This window comes from Microcebus murinus, chromosome 23 (assembly GCF_040939455.1).
Source record: "Microcebus murinus isolate Inina chromosome 23, M.murinus_Inina_mat1.0, whole genome shotgun sequence".
NCBI classification, from domain to species: domain Eukaryota; kingdom Metazoa; phylum Chordata; class Mammalia; order Primates; family Cheirogaleidae; genus Microcebus; species Microcebus murinus.
In genome coordinates this window covers 1,587,051-1,606,483 of record NC_134126.1, presented here as the reverse complement: position 1 = coordinate 1,606,483, position 19,433 = coordinate 1,587,051, and the positions used below count along the sequence as shown (strand labels likewise).

General features: G+C 63.0%; 5 non-coding genes across 5 annotated transcripts; all 5 read left to right on the top strand.

Moving 5' to 3' along the window:
* Positions 1-1,362: 1,362 nt before the first annotated feature.
* On the top strand, positions 1,363-1,481 carry LOC142864053 (5S ribosomal RNA). The gene has a single exon (XR_012914646.1). It is a non-coding gene; the product is annotated as a 5S ribosomal RNA (ribosomal RNA).
* Positions 1,482-5,252: 3,771 nt separating this feature from the next.
* LOC142864052 (5S ribosomal RNA) lies at positions 5,253-5,371 on the top strand. Its single transcript, XR_012914645.1, has one exon. It is a non-coding gene; the product is annotated as a 5S ribosomal RNA (ribosomal RNA).
* Positions 5,372-9,144: 3,773 nt separating this feature from the next.
* Positions 9,145-9,263, top strand: LOC142864051 (5S ribosomal RNA). The gene has a single exon (XR_012914644.1). It is a non-coding gene; the product is annotated as a 5S ribosomal RNA (ribosomal RNA).
* A 3,763-nt stretch (positions 9,264-13,026) lies between these two features.
* Positions 13,027-13,145, top strand: LOC142864050 (5S ribosomal RNA). The gene has a single exon (XR_012914643.1). It is a non-coding gene; the product is annotated as a 5S ribosomal RNA (ribosomal RNA).
* Positions 13,146-16,943: 3,798 nt separating this feature from the next.
* LOC142864049 (5S ribosomal RNA) lies at positions 16,944-17,062 on the top strand. The gene has a single exon (XR_012914642.1). It is a non-coding gene; the product is annotated as a 5S ribosomal RNA (ribosomal RNA).
* Positions 17,063-19,433: the final 2,371 nt, after the last annotated feature.

The following is a 19,433-nucleotide window of genomic DNA, read 5'->3' as shown; positions in this document are numbered from 1 at the left end:
GCTCCTTTGGGACCAGGATTCTCTTGCGGTGACTCTTTAAGGTCTGGCCCCTGGATGGAGGGGCACCAGGAGTAGAGGAGCAGGAAGGGGAAGGGGGTGGCCATGCGAGGGGACACTTTGAGGCCGAGTCCCAGCTTCAGCCTGATCCTCCTGGGAACCCCGCTCTGAGACCAGGAGCCGGGCTTCGCATTCCCACAGCAGCCAGTCGTGGGCTGAGGACACCTGGGGCGTTGGGAACTCCCTGGCTTCTCCTTGGTTTAACGTCTAGAGCTGCTTGTGAATCGCGCCGCCACACACACCCGAGCGCAGGTGTCTTCCGCACAGACTGCGGGCCTCGCTCTTCTGAATGCCGCTAGCTCGCCACCCACCCACCCACGGGTGAACCTGGTCAGGGTGCTTTCTCTCAGGGGCAGACTCTTTTCCGGGCGGGCTACCGGTGTCTCTGTTTGCTCGTTTCTTTCTTCCATTTCGGGAAAGTCTTCCTTGCTGGGTGTGGAAATCTCCTATGCCTTCCCTCGCCTATTCTGTCAGCTTTCAAATTCTCTTTCAGTTGCCACCCTCACAGATGGATTAGGAAACTCTTTCCGGTGCACTCATTAGTGAAATGACCTCCAGGAAGCTGGAATCCAATATCTAATGGCCGATTTTTAGCGAGTCCACACGCCAGGGTGGTCGGGGTCCAATGCAGCCCCGGCCAGGCCCAGGCCCCTTGGACTGGGCCACAGGAGGACACGGAGGAGGGTCCCGGCCCCCACGAAGCGGTGCCGGCAGTTCTCCACGGGCTTGGGCGTTTTCCAGAGGTAGGAGATGGAGGGGACTGATTTCTTCAGCGCCCCCCAAACCACGCCACCCCACCCCACCCATGGGACACATCCCCAGAGAGAGACGCCCCATACACTGGCTGTGCCCCAGCCCTGGCCCGGGGGAATAGGCGGCAGCCCACCCACAGGGCGAGGGGGGGGCGCAGCTGAAAGGGGTTGTGGGGGAGGGCGGCCCCTGGCTGGGGTCAAAGGGCGAGCGTCCCGGGCGTGCGCAGTCAGCGGGAGGCAGCGACGCGCTGGGGGTGGGCAGCGGGTAGGTGAAGGAGGCCGGGCGAGGAGACGAGGGGGGCTGGGAGGGCTCCACCTTGGCGAGTCCAGCCGTGGAGGCGCATCTTGTGTGAGTGTGAGTGAGTGTGAGTGTGTGTGTGTGTATAGAGAGACAGCCCCCCGCCCCGCCCCGCCCCGCCCCGCCCCGCCCATCACCCCCGTCCCTGCGAACTCAACCGGCCCGGCCCGGCGCGGGGCCTGGGGCGGGAGGCGGCGGCGGGGAAGCCCAGAGAGGCTCGGCTTCTCGAGCGGGGCAGGGGCGCCCTCCGCCGCCGTCTAGGGCCACACCACCCTGAACGCCCCCGATCTCGTCTGGTCTCGGAAGCTAAGCAGGGTCGGGCCTGGTTAGTACTTGGATGGGAGACCGCCTGGGAATACCGGGTGCCACAGGCTGCTGCTTTTTTTTTTTTTTTTTTTTGCCTCTTGTTCTGTCCCCTTTCTGGGAGCGCGGCGGCGGCCCGGGGTGCGGGTCACCCCCACTCTCAGCGCCCGCGCGGTGCCTGGCGCCCCAGCCCGCACCGTGGGGCCTCCTCTTGTCCCAAGCCGCGACACCGCCGCCACGCGGCAGCATGCGTGGCATCTGGACTGTCAGGTCTCAGACCAAAGGTCTGCTCTGTGGGAACCGACACGCTGGAGGAAACCTTGAGAGTCTGAGAGGGGAGGGAGTTCCAGAAGAAGGCCAGGATGTCATTTTGAGGGAGTATGTGACCAGAACTCGTCCCGTTGCTTTTGGGGTTCTATGGGCTACACGCAGGAATCTTTGGTGGTGGCACCTGATGTTGGGGGATCCGGAGTCACACCCAGACCTGCTCCACAGGCCTCCTTTTACTTTTCACTTCGGATTCATTATTTTTAAAAAGTGTCTCTTACCTCTATGATTGCAGTTTCTTTTCTCTCTCTCTTCAACCAGATGATGGGAGTACAAGTATTCAGGTGACATGTGTTGCCCGTGCCCCCCTCCCCCCTGTGTTCTTTTTTTTTTTTTTTTTTGAGACAGAGTCTCGTTTTGCTGCCCAGGCTAGAGTGAGTGCCATGGCGTCAGCCTAGCTCACAGCAACCTCAATCTCCGGGCTCAAGCAATCCTGCTGCCTCAGCCTCCCGAGTAGTTGGGACTACAGGCATGCACCACCACGCCCGGCTGTGTTTTTCTATATATATTAGTTGGCCAATTAATTTCTTTCTATTTTTAGTAGAGACGGGGTCTCGCTCTTGCTCAGGCTGGTTTCGAACTCCTGACCTGGAGCAATCCGCCCGCCTCGGCCTCCCAGAGAGCTAGGATTACAGGCGTGAGCCACCGCGCCCGGCCCCCCCCCCTGTGTTCTTATTCATATACCTCTCATGTTGTTCCAGCGTATTGTGGGGGTACCAATGTTAAGGTCGGGTGCCTTGCCCTCTCCAAGCCTCCCCCCTCGGGTCAGAGCTTCAAGTGCGCCCATCCCCCAGTCGGTGCGCACCCACCCCATGCCTAATGGATGTGTATGCCCCTCCCCTCCCCCCACCCGCCCGACACCCACCCGATGAAGGTGACTCCTCTCTGTCCACTTAGGCGTCCATCCGTTCGTACCAATTTGCTGGTGAGCGCGCTCACGTGGTGCTCGTGTGTCCATTCTTGGGATACCTGGCTTACTGGAACGGGTTCCAGCTCTGGCCAGGAGAACACGAGAGACGCCCTCTCACCGCTGCTCCTCACAGCCGAATGGCACTCCGTGGTGTCCACGCGCCACATTTTATTCATGCACTCCTGGATGGATGGGCACTCGGGTGGCTTCCACGTCTTTGCGATTGTGAATTGTGCCCTAACTGTCACCCTAACCCTTACCCAGCCCCCGTCTCCTCTGCCCCTGCCTGAGGCACTCCTCCCCGGCCAGGCCCGTCACTGTCCTGGGCCCCCGCCTGACCGGCTCCTCCCCGCCCGGCCTGTCACCGTCCTCTGCCCCTGCCTGACATGCTCCTTCCCGCCCGCCCGGCCTCTCACCGTCCTCGGCCCCTGCCTGACCGGCTCCTCCGTCGCCTGGGCCTTCCAAGGGCTTGGTGTGGACGCTGCTTCCAGGAAGCCCTCCAGAAACCCGGCAGCAGGGTGGCCGCAGCAGTCTCCAGCAGCCGTCCCTAAGTCGCGTGAGTGCGGGGGACGTGCCCCCGCTGTGCCGCGGGGGCCCAGCCTGGTGTCTTCCCTGAGGCCCTGCGGCTGCCGGCTGGGCTGCCGCTCCCCGCAAGGGGAGAGCCGCGGAGGTGGGGACCGCCTCCTGATGGGGACGTACACGCAGCTCTCCACGTCGGATTCCGGGGCTCTCTGTCCTGCCCGAAGGCCCAGCTGGCCTGCGGGTCCTTAGAGTGGCAAAAACATCCGAAAACTGAGATTGAGGGTCCGGTGGGTGTCTGCACTTTTGTGCTGGGCACCCCAGGGAGGCCCGGGGGCTGGCTGGACAACGTGGTCTGCTGGGCGGGGGGGTTGGAGGAGCAACTGATGCCCTTTGCACTTTGGGTAGCAAGAGTCTGAGGTGTCTCTGAGCCCTGTGCCCTGTGGGGGGGGGCCGGGGGGGAGGAGGAGGAGGAGGAGGAGGAGGAGGACGTGGGAAGGGCCAGGGCCTGCAGTCCTGTTCCCGGGGTGGCACGGCAAGTGGCTTCTTCCACAGGCTGCTTGGCCTGGGCTCCCTGCACCTGGGCCTTTGGAGGACCGGCCCTGTGCTTGCCAACACTTCCTGCAGGGACCCAGAGCTGGGAGGTGGCATCTCTCAGCCCTGGGTCGGGCAGAGCCCCAGCGGGCCATGCCCACAACCTCTCTCAGCACCGGTCCCCCAGAAGGCTCCTTTGGGACCAGGATTCTCTTGCGGTGACTCTTTAAGGTCTGGCCCCTGGATGGAGGGGCACCAGGAGTAGAGGAGCAGGAAGGGGAAGGGGGTGGCCATGCGAGGGGACACTTTGAGGCCGAGTCCCAGCTTCAGCCTGATCCTCCTGGGAACCCCGCTCTGAGACCAGGAGCCGGGCTTCGCATTCCCACAGCAGCCAGTCGTGGGCTGAGGACACCTGGGGCGTTGGGAACTCCCTGGCTTCTCCTTGGTTTAACGTCTAGAGCTGCTTGTGAATCGCGCCGCCACACACACCCGAGCGCAGGTGTCTTCCGCACAGACTGCGGGCCTCGCTCTTCTGAATGCCGCTAGCTCGCCACCCACCCACCCACGGGTGAACCTGGTCAGGGTGCTTTCTCTCAGGGGCAGACTCTTTTCCGGGCGGGCTACCGGTGTCTCTGTTTGCTCGTTTCTTTCTTCCATTTCGGGAAAGTCTTCCTTGCTGGGTGTGGAAATCTCCTATGCCTTCCCTCGCCTATTCTGTCAGCTTTCAAATTCTCTTTCAGTTGCCACCCTCACAGATGGATTAGGAAACTCTTTCCGGTGCACTCATTAGTGAAATGACCTCCAGGAAGCTGGAATCCAATATCTAATGGCCGATTTTTAGCGAGTCCACACGCCAGGGTGGTCGGGGTCCAATGCAGCCCCGGCCAGGCCCAGGCCCCTTGGACTGGGCCACAGGAGGACACGGAGGAGGGTCCCGGCCCCCACGAAGCGGTGCCGGCAGTTCTCCACGGGCTTGGGCGTTTTCCAGAGGTAGGAGATGGAGGGGACTGATTTCTTCAGCGCCCCCCAAACCACGCCACCCCACCCCACCCATGGGACACATCCCCAGAGAGAGACGCCCCATACACTGGCTGTGCCCCAGCCCTGGCCCGGGGGAATAGGCGGCACCCCACCCACAGGGCGAGGGGGGGGCGCAGCTGAAAGGGGTTGTGGGGGAGGGCGGCCCCTGGCTGGGGTCAAAGGGCGAGCGTCCCGCGCGTGCGCAGTCAGCGGGAGGCAGCGACGCGCTGGGGGTGGGCAGCGGGTAGGTGAAGGAGGCCGGGCGAGGAGACGAGGGGGGCTGGGAGGGCTCCACCTTGGCGAGTCCAGCCGTGGAGGCGCATCTTGTGTGAGTGTGAGTGAGTGTGAGTGTGTGTGTGTGTATAGAGAGACAGCCCCCCACCCCGCCCCGCCCCGCCCCGCCCCGCCCATCACCCCCGTCCCTGCGAACTCAACCGGCCCGGCCCGGCGCGGGGCCTGGGGCGGGAGGCGGCGGCGGGGAAGCCCAGAGAGGCTCGGCTTCTCGAGCGGGGCAGGGGCGCCCTCCGCCGCCGTCTAGGGCCACACCACCCTGAACGCCCCCGATCTCGTCTGGTCTCGGAAGCTAAGCAGGGTCGGGCCTGGTTAGTACTTGGATGGGAGACCCCCTGGGAATACCAGGTGCCACAGGCTGCTGCTTTTTTTTTTTTTTTTTTTTTTGCCTCTTGTTCTGTCCCCTTTCTGGGAGCGCGGCGGCGGCCCGGGGTGCGGGTCACCCCCACTCTCAGCGCCCGCGCGGTGCCTGGCGCCCCAGCCCGCACCGTGGGGCCTCCTCTTGTCCCAAGCCGCGACACCGCCGCCACGCGGCAGCATGCGTGGCATCTGGACTGTCAGGTCTCAGACCAAAGGTCTGCTCTGTGGGAACCGACACGCTGGAGGAAACCTTGAGAGTCTGAGAGGGGAGGGAGTTCCAGAAGAAGGCCAGGATGTCATTTTGAGGGAGTATGTGACCAGAACTCGTCCCGTTGCTTTTGGGGTTCTATGGGCTACACGCAGGAATCTTTGGTGGTGGCACCTGATGTTGGGGGATCCGGAGTCACACCCAGACCTGCTCCACAGGCCTCCTTTTACTTTTCTCTTCGGATTCATTATTTTTAAAAAGTGTCTCTTACCTCTATGATTGCAGTTTCTTTTCTCTCTCTCTTCAAGCAGATGATGGGAGTACAAGTATTCAGGTGACATGTGTTGCCCGTGCCGGCCTCCCCCCTGTGTTCTTTTTTTTTTTTTTTTTGAGACAGAGTCTCGTTTTGCTGCCCAGGCTAGAGTGAGTGCCATGGCGTCAGCCTAGCTCACAGCAACCTCAATCTCCGGGCTCAAGCAATCCTGCTGCCTCAGCCTCCCGAGTAGTTGGGACTACAGGCATGCACCACCACGCCCGGCTGTGTTTTTCTATATATATTAGTTGGCCAATTAATTTCTTTCTATTTTTAGTAGAGACGGGGTCTCGCTCTTGCTCAGGCTGGTTTCGAACTCCTGACCTGGAGCAATCCGCCCGCCTCGGCCTCCCAGAGAGCTAGGATTACAGGCGTGAGCCACCGCGCCCGGCCCCCCCCCCCCGTGTTCTTATTCATATACCTCTCATGTTGTTCCAGCGTATTGTGGGGGTACCAATGTTAAGGTCGGGTGCCTTGCCCTCTCCAAGCCTCCCCCCTCGGGTCAGAGCTTCAAGTGCGCCCATCCCCCAGTCGGTGCGCACCCACCCCATGCCTAATGGATGTGTATGCCCCTCCCCTCCCCCCACCCGCCCGACACCCACCCGATGAAGGTGACTCCTCTCTGTCCACTTAGGCGTCCATCCGTTCGTACCAATTTGCTGGTGAGCGCGCTCACGTGGTGCTCGTGTGTCCATTCTTGGGATACCTGGCTTACTGGAACGGGTTCCAGCTCTGGCCAGGAGAACACGAGAGACGCCCTCTCACCGCTGCTCCTCACAGCCGAATGGCACTCCGTGGTGTCCACGCGCCACATTTTATTCATGCACTCCTGGATGGATGGGCACTCGGGTGGCTTCCACGTCTTTGCGATTGTGAATTGTGCCCTAACTGTCACCCTAACCCTTACCCAGCCCCCGTCTCCTCTGCCCCTGCCTGAGGCACTCCTCCCCGGCCAGGCCCGTCACTGTCCTGGGCCCCCGCCTGACCGGCTCCTCCCCGCCCGGCCTGTCACCGTCCTCTGCCCCTGCCTGACATGCTCCTTCCCGCCCGCCCGGCCTCTCACCGTCCTCGGCCCCTGCCTGACCGGCTCCTCCGTCGCCTGGGCCTTCCAAGGGCTTGGTGTGGACGCTGCTTCCAGGAAGCCCTCCAGAAACCCGGCAGCAGGGTGGCCGCAGCAGTCTCCAGCAGCCGTCCCTAAGTCGCGTGAGTGCGGGGGACGTGCCCCCGCTGTGCCGCGGGGGCCCAGCCTGGTGTCTTCCCTGAGGCCCTGCGGCTGCCGGCTGGGCTGCCGCTCCCCGCAAGGGGAGAGCCGCGGAGGTGGGGACCGCCTCCTGATGGGGACGTACACGCAGCTCTCCACGTCGGATTCCGGGGCTCTCTGTCCTGCCCGAAGGCCCAGCTGGCCTGCGGGTCCTTAGAGTGGCAAAAACATCCGAAAACTGAGATTGAGGGTCCGGTGGGTGTCTGCACTTTTGTGCTGGGCACCCCAGGGAGGCCCGGGGGCTGGCTGGACAACGTGGTCTGCTGGGCGGGGGGGTTGGAGGAGCAACTGATGCCCTTTGCACTTTGGGTAGCAAGAGTCTGAGGTGTCTCTGAGCCCTGTGCCCTGTGGGGGGGGGCCGGGGGGGAGGAGGAGGAGGAGGAGGAGGAGGAGGACGTGGGAAGGGCCAGGGCCTGCAGTCCTGTTCCCGGGGTGGCACGGCAAGTGGCTTCTTCCACAGGCTGCTTGGCCTGGGCTCCCTGCACCTGGGCCTTTGGAGGACCGGCCCTGTGCTTGCCAACACTTCCTGCAGGGACCCAGAGCTGGGAGGTGGCATCTCTCAGCCCTGGGTCGGGCAGAGCCCCAGCGGGCCATGCCCACAACCTCTCTCAGCACCGGTCCCCCAGAAGGCTCCTTTGGGACCAGGATTCTCTTGCGGTGACTCTTTAAGGTCTGGCCCCTGGATGGAGGGGCACCAGGAGTAGAGGAGCAGGAAGGGGAAGGGGGTGGCCATGCGAGGGGACACTTTGAGGCCGAGTCCCAGCTTCAGCCTGATCCTCCTGGGAACCCCGCTCTGAGACCAGGAGCCGGGCTTCGCATTCCCACAGCAGCCAGTCGTGGGCTGAGGACACCTGGGGCGTTGGGAACTCCCTGGCTTCTCCTTGGTTTAACGTCTAGAGCTGCTTGTGAATCGCGCCGCCACACACACCCGAGCGCAGGTGTCTTCCGCACAGACTGCGGGCCTCGCTCTTCTGAATGCCGCTAGCTCGCCACCCACCCACCCACGGGTGAACCTGGTCAGGGTGCTTTCTCTCAGGGGCAGACTCTTTTCCGGGCGGGCTACCGGTGTCTCTGTTTGCTCGTTTCTTTCTTCCATTTCGGGAAAGTCTTCCTTGCTGGGTGTGGAAATCTCCTATGCCTTCCCTCGCCTATTCTGTCAGCTTTCAAATTCTCTTTCAGTTGCCACCCTCACAGATGGATTAGGAAACTCTTTCCGGTGCACTCATTAGTGAAATGACCTCCAGGAAGCTGGAATCCAATATCTAATGGCCGATTTTTAGCGAGTCCACACGCCAGGGTGGTCGGGGTCCAATGCAGCCCCGGCCAGGCCCAGGCCCCTTGGACTGGGCCACAGGAGGACACGGAGGAGGGTCCCGGCCCCCACGAAGCGGTGCCGGCAGTTCTCCACGGGCTTGGGCGTTTTCCAGAGGTAGGAGATGGAGGGGACTGATTTCTTCAGCGCCCCCCAAACCACGCCACCCCACCCCACCCATGGGACACATCCCCAGAGAGAGACGCCCCATACACTGGCTGTGCCCCAGCCCTGGCCCGGGGGAATAGGCGGCAGCCCACCCACAGGGCGAGGGGGGGGCGCAGCTGAAAGGGGTTGTGGGGGAGGGCGGCCCCTGGCTGGGGTCAAAGGGCGAGCGTCCCGGGCGTGCGCAGTCAGCGGGAGGCAGCGACGCGCTGGGGGTGGGCAGCGGGTAGGTGAAGGAGGCCGGGCGAGGAGACGAGGGGGGCTGGGAGGGCTCCACCTTGGCGAGTCCAGCCGTGGAGGCGCATCTTGTGTGAGTGTGAGTGAGTGTGAGTGTGTGTGTGTGTATAGAGAGACAGCCCCCCGCCCCGCCACGCCCCGCCCCGCCCCGCCCATCACCCCCGTCCCTGCGAACTCAACCGGCCCGGCCCGGCGCGGGGCCTGGGGCGGGAGGCGGCGGCGGGGAAGCCCAGAGAGGCTCGGCTTCTCGAGCGGGGCAGGGGCGCCCTCCGCCGCCGTCTAGGGCCACACCACCCTGAACGCCCCCGATCTCGTCTGGTCTCGGAAGCTAAGCAGGGTCGGGCCTGGTTAGTACTTGGATGGGAGACCGCCTGGGAATACCGGGTGCCACAGGCTGCTGCTTTTTTTTTTTTTTTTTTTTGCCTCTTGTTCTGTCCCCTTTCTGGGAGCGCGGCGGCGGCCCGGGGTGCGGGTCACCCCCACTCTCAGCGCCCGCGCGGTGCCTGGCGCCCCAGCCCGCACCGTGGGGCCTCCTCTTGTCCCAAGCCGCGACACCGCCGCCACGCGGCAGCATGCGTGGCATCTGGACTGTCAGGTCTCAGACCAAAGGTCTGCTCTGTGGGAACCGACACGCTGGAGGAAACCTTGAGAGTCTGAGAGGGGAGGGAGTTCCAGAAGAAGGCCAGGATGTCATTTTGAGGGAGTATGTGACCAGAACTCGTCCCGTTGCTTTTGGGGTTCTATGGGCTACACGCAGGAATCTTTGGTGGTGGCACCTGATGTTGGGGGATCCGGAGTCACACCCAGACCTGCTCCACAGGCCTCCTTTTACTTTTCACTTCGGATTCATTATTTTTAAAAAGTGTCTCTTACCTCTATGATTGCAGTTTCTTTTCTCTCTCTCTTCAAGCAGATGATGGGAGTACAAGTATTCAGGTGACATGTGTTGCCCGTGCCCCCCTCCCCCCTGTGTTCTTTTTTTTTTTTTTTTTTGAGACAGAGTCTCGTTTTGCTGCCCAGGCTAGAGTGAGTGCCATGGCGTCAGCCTAGCTCACAGCAACCTCAATCTCCGGGCTCAAGCAATCCTGCTGCCTCAGCCTCCCGAGTAGTTGGGACTACAGGCATGCACCACCACGCCCGGCTGTGTTTTTCTATATATATTAGCTGGCCAATTAATTTCTTTCTATTTTTAGTAGAGACGGGGTCTCGCTCTTGCTCAGGCTGGTTTCGAACTCCTGACCTGGAGCAATCCGCCCGCCTCGGCCTCCCAGAGAGCTAGGATTACAGGCGTGAGCCACCGCGCCCGGCCCCCCCCCCTGTGTTCTTATTCATATACCTCTCATGTTGTTCCAGCGTATTGTGGGGGTACCAATGTTAAGGTCGGGTGCCTTGCCCTCTCCAAGCCTCCCCCCTCGGGTCAGAGCTTCAAGTGCGCCCATCCCCCAGTCGGTGCGCACCCACCCCATGCCTAATGGATGTGTATGCCCCTCCCCTCCCCCCACCCGCCCGACACCCACCCGATGAAGGTGACTCCTCTCTGTCCACTTAGGCGTCCATCCGTTCGTACCAATTTGCTGGTGAGCGCGCTCACGTGGTGCTCGTGTGTCCATTCTTGGGATACCTGGCTTACTGGAACGGGTTCCAGCTCTGGCCAGGAGAACACGAGAGACGCCCTCTCACCGCTGCTCCTCACAGCCGAATGGCACTCCGTGGTGTCCACGCGCCACATTTTATTCATGCACTCCTGGATGGATGGGCACTCGGGTGGCTTCCACGTCTTTGCGATTGTGAATTGTGCCCTAACTGTCACCCTAACCCTTACCCAGCCCCCGTCTCCTCTGCCCCTGCCTGAGGCACTCCTCCCCGGCCAGGCCCGTCACTGTCCTGGGCCCCCGCCTGACCGGCTCCTCCCCGCCCGGCCTGTCACCGTCCTCTGCCCCTGCCTGACATGCTCCTTCCCGCCCGCCCGGCCTCTCACCGTCCTCGGCCCCTGCCTGACCGGCTCCTCCGTCGCCTGGGCCTTCCAAGGGCTTGGTGTGGACGCTGCTTCCAGGAAGCCCTCCAGAAACCCGGCAGCAGGGTGGCCGCAGCAGTCTCCAGCAGCCGTCCCTAAGTCGCGTGAGTGCGGGGGACGTGCCCCCGCTGTGCCGCGGGGGCCCAGCCTGGTGTCTTCCCTGAGGCCCTGCGGCTGCCGGCTGGGCTGCCGCTCCCCGCAAGGGGAGAGCCGCGGAGGTGGGGACCGCCTCCTGATGGGGACGTACACGCAGCTCTCCACGTCGGATTCCGGGGCTCTCTGTCCTGCCCGAAGGCCCAGCTGGCCTGCGGGTCCTTAGAGTGGCAAAAACATCCGAAAACTGAGATTGAGGGTCCGGTGGGTGTCTGCACTTTTGTGCTGGGCACCCCAGGGAGGCCCGGGGGCTGGCTGGACAACGTGGTCTGCTGGGCGGGGGGGTTGGAGGAGCAACTGATGCCCTTTGCACTTTGGGTAGCAAGAGTCTGAGGTGTCTCTGAGCCCTGTGCCCTGTGGGGGGGGGCCGGGGGGGAGGAGGAGGAGGAGGAGGAGGAGGACGTGGGAAGGGCCGGGGCCTGCAGTCCTGTTCCCGGGGTGGCACGGCAAGTGGCTTCTTCCACAGGCTGCTTGGCCTGGGCTCCCTGCACCTGGGCCTTTGGAGGACCGGCCCTGTGCTTGCCAACACTTCCTGCAGGGACCCAGAGCTGGGAGGTGGCATCTCTCAGCCCTGGGTCGGGCAGAGCCCCAGCGGGCCATGCCCACAACCTCTCTCAGCACCGGTCCCCCAGAAGGCTCCTTTGGGACCAGGATTCTCTTGCGGTGACTCTTTAAGGTCTGGCCCCTGGATGGAGGGGCACCAGGAGTAGAGGAGCAGGAAGGGGAAGGGGGTGGCCATGCGAGGGGACACTTTGAGGCCGAGTCCCAGCTTCAGCCTGATCCTCCTGGGAACCCCGCTCTGAGACCAGGAGCCGGGCTTCGCATTCCCACAGCAGCCAGTCGTGGGCTGAGGACACCTGGGGCGTTGGGAACTCCCTGGCTTCTCCTTGGTTTAACGTCTAGAGCTGCTTGTGAATCGCGCCGCCACACACACCCGAGCGCAGGTGTCTTCCACACAGACTGCGGGCCTCGCTCTTCTGAATGCCGCTAGCTCGCCACCCACCCACCCACGGGTGAACCTGGTCAGGGTGCTTTCTCTCAGGGGCAGACTCTTTTCCGGGCGGGCTACCGGTGTCTCTGTTTGCTCGTTTCTTTCTTCCATTTCGGGAAAGTCTTCCTTGCTGGGTGTGGAAATCTCCTATGCCTTCCCTCGCCTATTCTGTCAGCTTTCAAATTCTCTTTCAGTTGCCACCCTCACAGATGGATTAGGAAACTCTTTCCGGTGCACTCATTAGTGAAATGACCTCCAGGAAGCTGGAATCCAATATCTAATGGCCGATTTTTAGCGAGTCCACACGCCAGGGTGGTCGGGGTCCAATGCAGCCCCGGCCAGGCCCAGGCCCCTTGGACTGGGCCACAGGAGGACACGGAGGAGGGTCCCGGCCCCCACGAAGCGGTGCCGGCAGTTCTCCACGGGCTTGGGCGTTTTCCAGAGGTAGGAGATGGAGGGGACTGATTTCTTCAGCGCCCCCCAAACCACGCCACCCCACCCCACCCATGGGACACATCCCCAGAGAGAGACGCCCCATACACTGGCTGTGCCCCAGCCCTGGCCCGGGGGAATAGGCGGCAGCCCACCCACAGGGCGAGGGGGGGGCGCAGCTGAAAGGGGTTGTGGGGGAGGGCGGCCCCTGGCTGGGGTCAAAGGGCGAGCGTCCCGCGCGTGCGCAGTCAGCGGGAGGCAGCGACGCGCTGGGGGTGGGCAGCGGGTAGGTGAAGGAGGCCGGGCGAGGAGACGAGGGGGGCTGGGAGGGCTCCACCTTGGCGAGTCCAGCCGTGGAGGCGCATCTTGTGTGAGTGTGAGTGAGTGTGAGTGTGTGTGTGTGTATAGAGAGACAGCCCCCCGCCCCGCCCCGCCCCGCCCCGCCCATCACCCCCGTCCCTGCGAACTCAACCGGCCCGGCCCGGCGCGGGGCCTGGGGCGGGAGGCGGCGGCGGGGAAGCCCAGAGAGGCTCGGCTTCTCGAGCGGGGCAGGGGCGCCCTCCGCCGCCGTCTAGGGCCACACCACCCTGAACGCCCCCGATCTCGTCTGGTCTCGGAAGCTAAGCAGGGTCGGGCCTGGTTAGTACTTGGATGGGAGACCGCCTGGGAATACCGGGTGCCACAGGCTGCTGCTTTTTTTTTTTTTTTTTTTTTTGCCTCTTGTTCTGTCCCCTTTCTGGGAGCGCGGCGGCGGCCCGGGGTGCGGGTCACCCCCACTCTCAGCGCCCGCGCGGTGCCTGGCGCCCCAGCCCGCACCGTGGGGCCTCCTCTTGTCCCAAGCCGCGACACCGCCGCCACGCGGCAGCATGCGTGGCATCTGGACTGTCAGGTCTCAGACCAAAGGTCTGCTCTGTGGGAACCGACACGCTGGAGGAAACCTTGAGAGTCTGAGAGGGGAGGGAGTTCCAGAAGAAGGCCAGGATGTCATTTTGAGGGAGTATGTGACCAGAACTCGTCCCGTTGCTTTTGGGGTTCTATGGGCTACACGCAGGAATCTTTGGTGGTGGCACCTGATGTTGGGGGATCCGGAGTCACACCCAGACCTGCTCCACAGGCCTCCTTTTACTTTTCTCTTCGGATTCATTATTTTTAAAAAGTGTCTCTTACCTCTATGATTGCAGTTTCTTTTCTCTCTCTCTTCAAGCAGATGATGGGAGTACAAGTATTCAGGTGACATGTGTTGCCCGTGCCGGCCTCCCCCCTGTGTTCTTTTTTTTTTTTTTTTTGAGACAGAGTCTCGTTTTGCTGCCCAGGCTAGAGTGAGTGCCATGGCGTCAGCCTAGCTCACAGCAACCTCAATCTCCGGGCTCAAGCAATCCTGCTGCCTCAGCCTCCCGAGTAGTTGGGACTACAGGCATGCACCACCACGCCCGGCTGTGTTTTTCTATATATATTAGTTGGCCAATTAATTTCTTTCTATTTTTAGTAGAGACGGGGTCTCGCTCTTGCTCAGGCTGGTTTCGAACTCCTGACCTGGAGCAATCCGCCCGCCTCGGCCTCCCAGAGAGCTAGGATTACAGGCGTGAGCCACCGCGCCCGGCCCCCCCCCCCTGTGTTCTTATTCATATACCTCTCATGTTGTTCCAGCGTATTGTGGGGGTACCAATGTTAAGGTCGGGTGCCTTGCCCTCTCCAAGCCTCCCCCCTCGGGTCAGAGCTTCAAGTGCGCCCATCCCCCAGTCGGTGCGCACCCACCCCATGCCTAATGGATGTGTATGCCCCTCCCCTCCCCCCACCCGCCCGACACCCACCCGATGAAGGTGACTCCTCTCCGTCCACTTAGGCGTCCATCCGTTCGTACCAATTTGCTGGTGAGCGCGCTCACGTGGTGCTCGTGTGTCCATTCTTGGGATACCTGGCTTACTGGAACGGGTTCCAGCTCTGGCCAGGAGAACACGAGAGACGCCCTCTCACCGCTGCTCCTCACAGCCGAATGGCACTCCGTGGTGTCCACGCGCCACATTTTATTCATGCACTCCTGGATGGATGGGCACTCGGGTGGCTTCCACGTCTTTGCGATTGTGAATTGTGCCCTAACTGTCACCCTAACCCTTACCCAGCCCCCGTCTCCTCTGCCCCTGCCTGAGGCACTCCTCCCCGGCCAGGCCCGTCACTGTCCTGGGCCCCCGCCTGACCGGCTCCTCCCCGCCCGGCCTGTCACCGTCCTCTGCCCCTGCCTGACATGCTCCTTCCCGCCCGCCCGGCCTCTCACCGTCCTCGGCCCCTGCCTGACCGGCTCCTCCGTCGCCTGGGCCTTCCAAGGGCTTGGTGTGGACGCTGCTTCCAGGAAGCCCTCCAGAAACCCGGCAGCAGGGTGGCCGCAGCAGTCTCCAGCAGCCGTCCCTAAGTCGCGTGAGTGCGGGGGACGTGCCCCCGCTGTGCCGCGGGGGCCCAGCCTGGTGTCTTCCCTGAGGCCCTGCGGCTGCCGGCTGGGCTGCCGCTCCCGCAAGGGGAGAGCCGCGGAGGTGGGGACCGCCTCCTGATGGGGACGTACACGCAGCTCTCCACGTCGGATTCCGGGGCTCTCTGTCCTGCCCGAAGGCCCAGCTGGCCTGCGGGTCCTTAGAGTGGCAAAAACCTCCGAAAACTGAGACTGAGGGTCCGGTGGGTGTCTGCACTTTTGTGCTGGGCACCCCAGGGAGGCCCGGGGGCTGGCTGGACAACGTGGTCTGCTGGGCGGGGGGGGGGGGGTTGGAGGAGCAACTGATGCCCTTTGCACTTTGGGTAGCAAGAGTCTGAGGTGTCTCTGAGCCCTGTGCCCTGTGGGGGCGGGGCGGGGGGGAGGAGGAGGAGGAGGAGGAGGAGGTGGGAAGGGCCGGGGCCTGCAGTCCTGTTCCCGGGGTGGCACGGCAAGTGGCTTCTTCCACAGGCTGCTTGGCCTGGGCTCCCTGCACCTGGGCCTTTGGAGGACCGGCCCTGTGCTTGCCAACACTTCCTGCAGGGACCCAGAGCTGGGAGGTGGCATCTCTCAGCCCTATGTCGGGCAGAGCCCCAGCGGGCCATGCCCACAACCTCTCTCAGCACCGGTCCCCCAGAAGGCTCCTTTGGGACCAGGATTCTCTTGCGGTGACTCTTTAAGGTCTGGCCCCTGGATGGAGGGGCACCAGGAGTAGAGGAGCAGGAAGGGGAAGGGGTGGCCATGCGAGGGGACACTTTGAGGCCAAGTCCCAGCTTCAGCCTGATCCTCCTGGGAACCCCGCTCTGAGACAAGGAGCCGGGCTTCGCATTCCCACAGCAGCCAGTCGTGGGCTGAGGACACCTGGGGCGTTGGGAACTCCCTGGCTTCTCCTGGGTTTAACGTCTAGAGCTGCTTGTGAATCGCGCCGCCACACACACCCGAGCGCAGGTGTCTTCCGCACAGACTGCGGGCCTCGCTCTTCTGAATGCCGCTAGCTCGCCACCCACCCACGGGTGAACCTGGTCAGGGTGCTTTCTCTCAGGGGCAGACTCTTTTCCGGGCGGGCTACCGGTGTCTCTGTTTGCTCGTTTCTTTCTTCCATTTCGGGAAAGTCTTCCTTGCTGGGTGTGGAAATCTCCTATGCCTTCCCTCGCCTATTCTGTCAGCTTTCAAATTCTCTTTCAGTTGCCACCCTCACAGATGGATTAGGAAACTCTTTCCGGTGCACTCATTAGTGAAATGACCTCCAGGAAGCTGGAATCCAATATCTAATGGCCGATTTTTAGCGAGTCCACACGCCAGGGTGGTCGGGGTCCAATGCAGCCCCGGCCAGGCCCAGGCCCCTTGGACTGGGCCACAGGAGGACACGGAGGAGGGTCCCGGCCCCCACGAAGCGGTGCCGGCAGTTCTCCACGGGCTTGGGCGTTTTCCAGAGGTAGGAGATGGAGGGGACTGATTTCTTCAGCACCCCCCAAACCACGCCACCCCACCCCACCCATGGGACACATCCCCAGAGAGAGACGCCCCATACACTGGCTGTGCCCCAGCCCTGGCCCGGGGGAATAGGCGGCAGCCCACCCACAGGGCGAGGGGGGGGGCACAGCTGAAAGGGGTTGTGGGGGAGGGCGGCCCCTGGCTGGGGTCAAAGGGCGAGCGTCCCGCGCGTGCGCAGTCAGCGGCAGCGACGCGCTGGGGGTGGGCAGCGGGTAGGTGAAGGAGGCCGGGCGAGGAGACGAGGGGGGCTGGGAGGGCTCCACCTTGGCGAGTCCAGCCGTGGAGGCGCATCTTGTGTGAGTGTGAGTGAGTGTGAGTGTGTGTGTGTGTGTATAGAGAGACAGCCCCCCGCCCCGCCCCGCCCCGCCCCGCCCCGCCCCGCCCATCACCCCCGTCCCTGGGAGCCAGCGGGACCCGGCCGGCGAACTCAACCGGCCCGGCCCGGCCCGGCGCGGGGCCTGGGGCGGGAGGCGGCGGCGGGGAAGCCCAGAGAGGCTCGGCTTCTCGAGCGGGGCAGGGGCGCCCTCCGCCGCCGTCTAGGGCCACACCACCCTGAACGCCCCCGATCTCGTCTGGTCTCGGAAGCTAAGCAGGGTCGGGCCTGGTTAGTACTTGGATGGGAGACCGCCTGGGAATACCGGGTGCCACAGGCTGCTGCTTTTTTTTTTTTTTGCCTCTTGTTCTGTCCCCTTTCTGGGAGCGCGGCGGCGGCCCGGGGTGGGGGTCACCCCCACCCTCAGCGCCCGCGCGGTGCCTGGCGCCCCAGCCCGCACCGTGGGGCCTCCTCTTGTCCCAAGCCGCGACACCGCCGCCACGCGGCAGCATGCGTGGCATCTGGACTGTCAGGTCTCAGACCAAAGGTCTGCTCTGTGGGAACCGACACGCTGGAGGAAACCTTGAGAGTCTGAGAGGGGAGGGAGTTCCAGAAGAAGGCCAGGATGTCATTTTGAGGGAGTATGTGACCAGAACTCGTCCCGTTGCTTTTGGGGTTCTATGGGCTACACGCAGGAATCTTTGGTGGTGGCACCTGATGTTGGGGGATCCGGAGTCACACCCAGACCTGCTCCACAGGCCTCCTTTTACTTTTCTCTTCGGATTCATTATTTTTAAAAAGTGTCTCTTACCTCTAGGATTGCATTTTCTTTTCTCTCTCTTTTCAAGCAGATGATGGGAGTACAAGTATTCAGGTGACATGTGTTGCCCGTGCCGCCCTCCCCCCTGTGTTCTTTTTTTTTTATTTTTTGAGACAGAGTCTCGTTTTGCTGCCCAGGCTAGAGTGAGTGCCATGGCGTCAGCCTAGCTCACAGCAACCACAATCTCCGGGCTCAAGCAATCCTGCTGCCTCAGCCTCCCGAGTAGTTGGGACTACAGGCATGCACCACCACGCCCGGCTGTGTTTTTCTATATATATTAGTTGGCCAATTAATTTCTTTCTATTTTTAGTAGAGACGGGGTCTCGCTCTTGCTCAGGCTGGTTTCGAACTCCTGACCTGGAGCAATCCGCCCGCCTCGGCCTCCCAGAGAGCTAGGATTACAGGCGTGAGCCACCGCGCCCGGCCCCCCCTGTGTTCTTATTCATATACCTCTCATGTTGTTCCAGCGTATTGTGGGGGTACCAATGTTAAGGTCGGGTGCCTTGCCCTCTCCAAGCCTCCCCCCTCGGGTCAGAGCTTCAAGTGCGCCCATCCCCCAGTCGGTGCGCACCCACCCCATGCCTAATGGATGTGTATGCCCCTCCCCTCCCCCCACCCGCCCGACACCCACCCGATGAAGGTGATTCCTCTCCGTCCACTTAGGCGTCCATCCGTTCGTACCAATTTGCTGGTGAGCGCGCTCACGTGGTGCTCGTGTGTCCATTCTTGGGATACTTGGTTTACTGGAACGGGTTCCAGCTCTGGCCAGGAGAACACGAGAGGCGCCCTCTCACCGCTGCTCCTCACAGCCGAATGGCACTCCGTGGTGTCCACGCGCCACATTTTATTGATGCACTCCTGGATGGATGGGCACTCGGGTCGCTTCCACGTCTTTGGGATTGTGAATTGTGCCCTAACTGTAACCCTAACCCTTACCCAGCCCGTCTCCTCTGCCCCTGCCTGACGCACTCCTCCCCGGCCAGGCCCGTCACTGTCCTGGGCCCCCGCCTGACCGGCTCCTCCCCGCCCGGCCGGTCACCGTCCTCTGCCCCTGCCTGACACGCTCCTTCCCGCCCGGCCTCTCACCGTCCTCGGCCCCTGCCTGACCGGCTCCTCCGTCGCCTGGGCCTTCCAAGGGCTTGGTGTGGATGCTGCTTCCAGGAAGCCCTCCAGAAACCCGGCAGCAGGGTGGCCGCAGCAGTCTCCAGCAGCCGTCTCTAAGTCGCGTGAGTGCGGGGGACGTGCCCCCGCTGTGCCGCGGTGGCCCAGCCTGGTGTCTTCCCTGAGGCCCTGCGGCTGCCGGCTGGGCTGCCGCTCCCCGCAAGGGGAGAGCCGCGGAGGTGGGGACCGCCTCCTGATGGGGACGTACACGCAGCTCTCCACGTCGGATTCCGGGGCTCTCTGTCCTGCCCGAAGGCCCAGCTGGCCTGCGGGTCCTTAGAGTGGCAAAAACCTCCGAAAACTGAGACTGAGGGTCCGGTGGGTGTCTGCACTTTTGTGCTGGGCACCCCAGGGAGGCCCGGGGGCTGGCTGGACAACGTGGTCTGCTGGGCGGGGGGGGGGGGGGTTGGAGGAGCAACTGATGCCCTTTGCACTTTGGGTAGCAAGAGTCTGAGGTGTCTCTGAGCCCTGTGCCCTGTGGGGGCGGGGCGGGGGGGAGGAGGAGGAGGAGGAGGAGGAGGTGGGAAGGGCCGGGGCCTGCAGTCCTGTTCCCGGGGTGGCACGGCAAGTGGCTTCTTCCACAGGCTGCTTGGCCTGGGCTCCCTGCACCTGGGCCTTTGGAGGACCGGCCCTGTGCTTGCCAACACTTCCTGCAGGGACCCAGAGCTGGGAGGTGGCATCTCTCAGCCCTATGTCGGGCAGAGCCCCAGCGGGCCATGCCCACAACCTC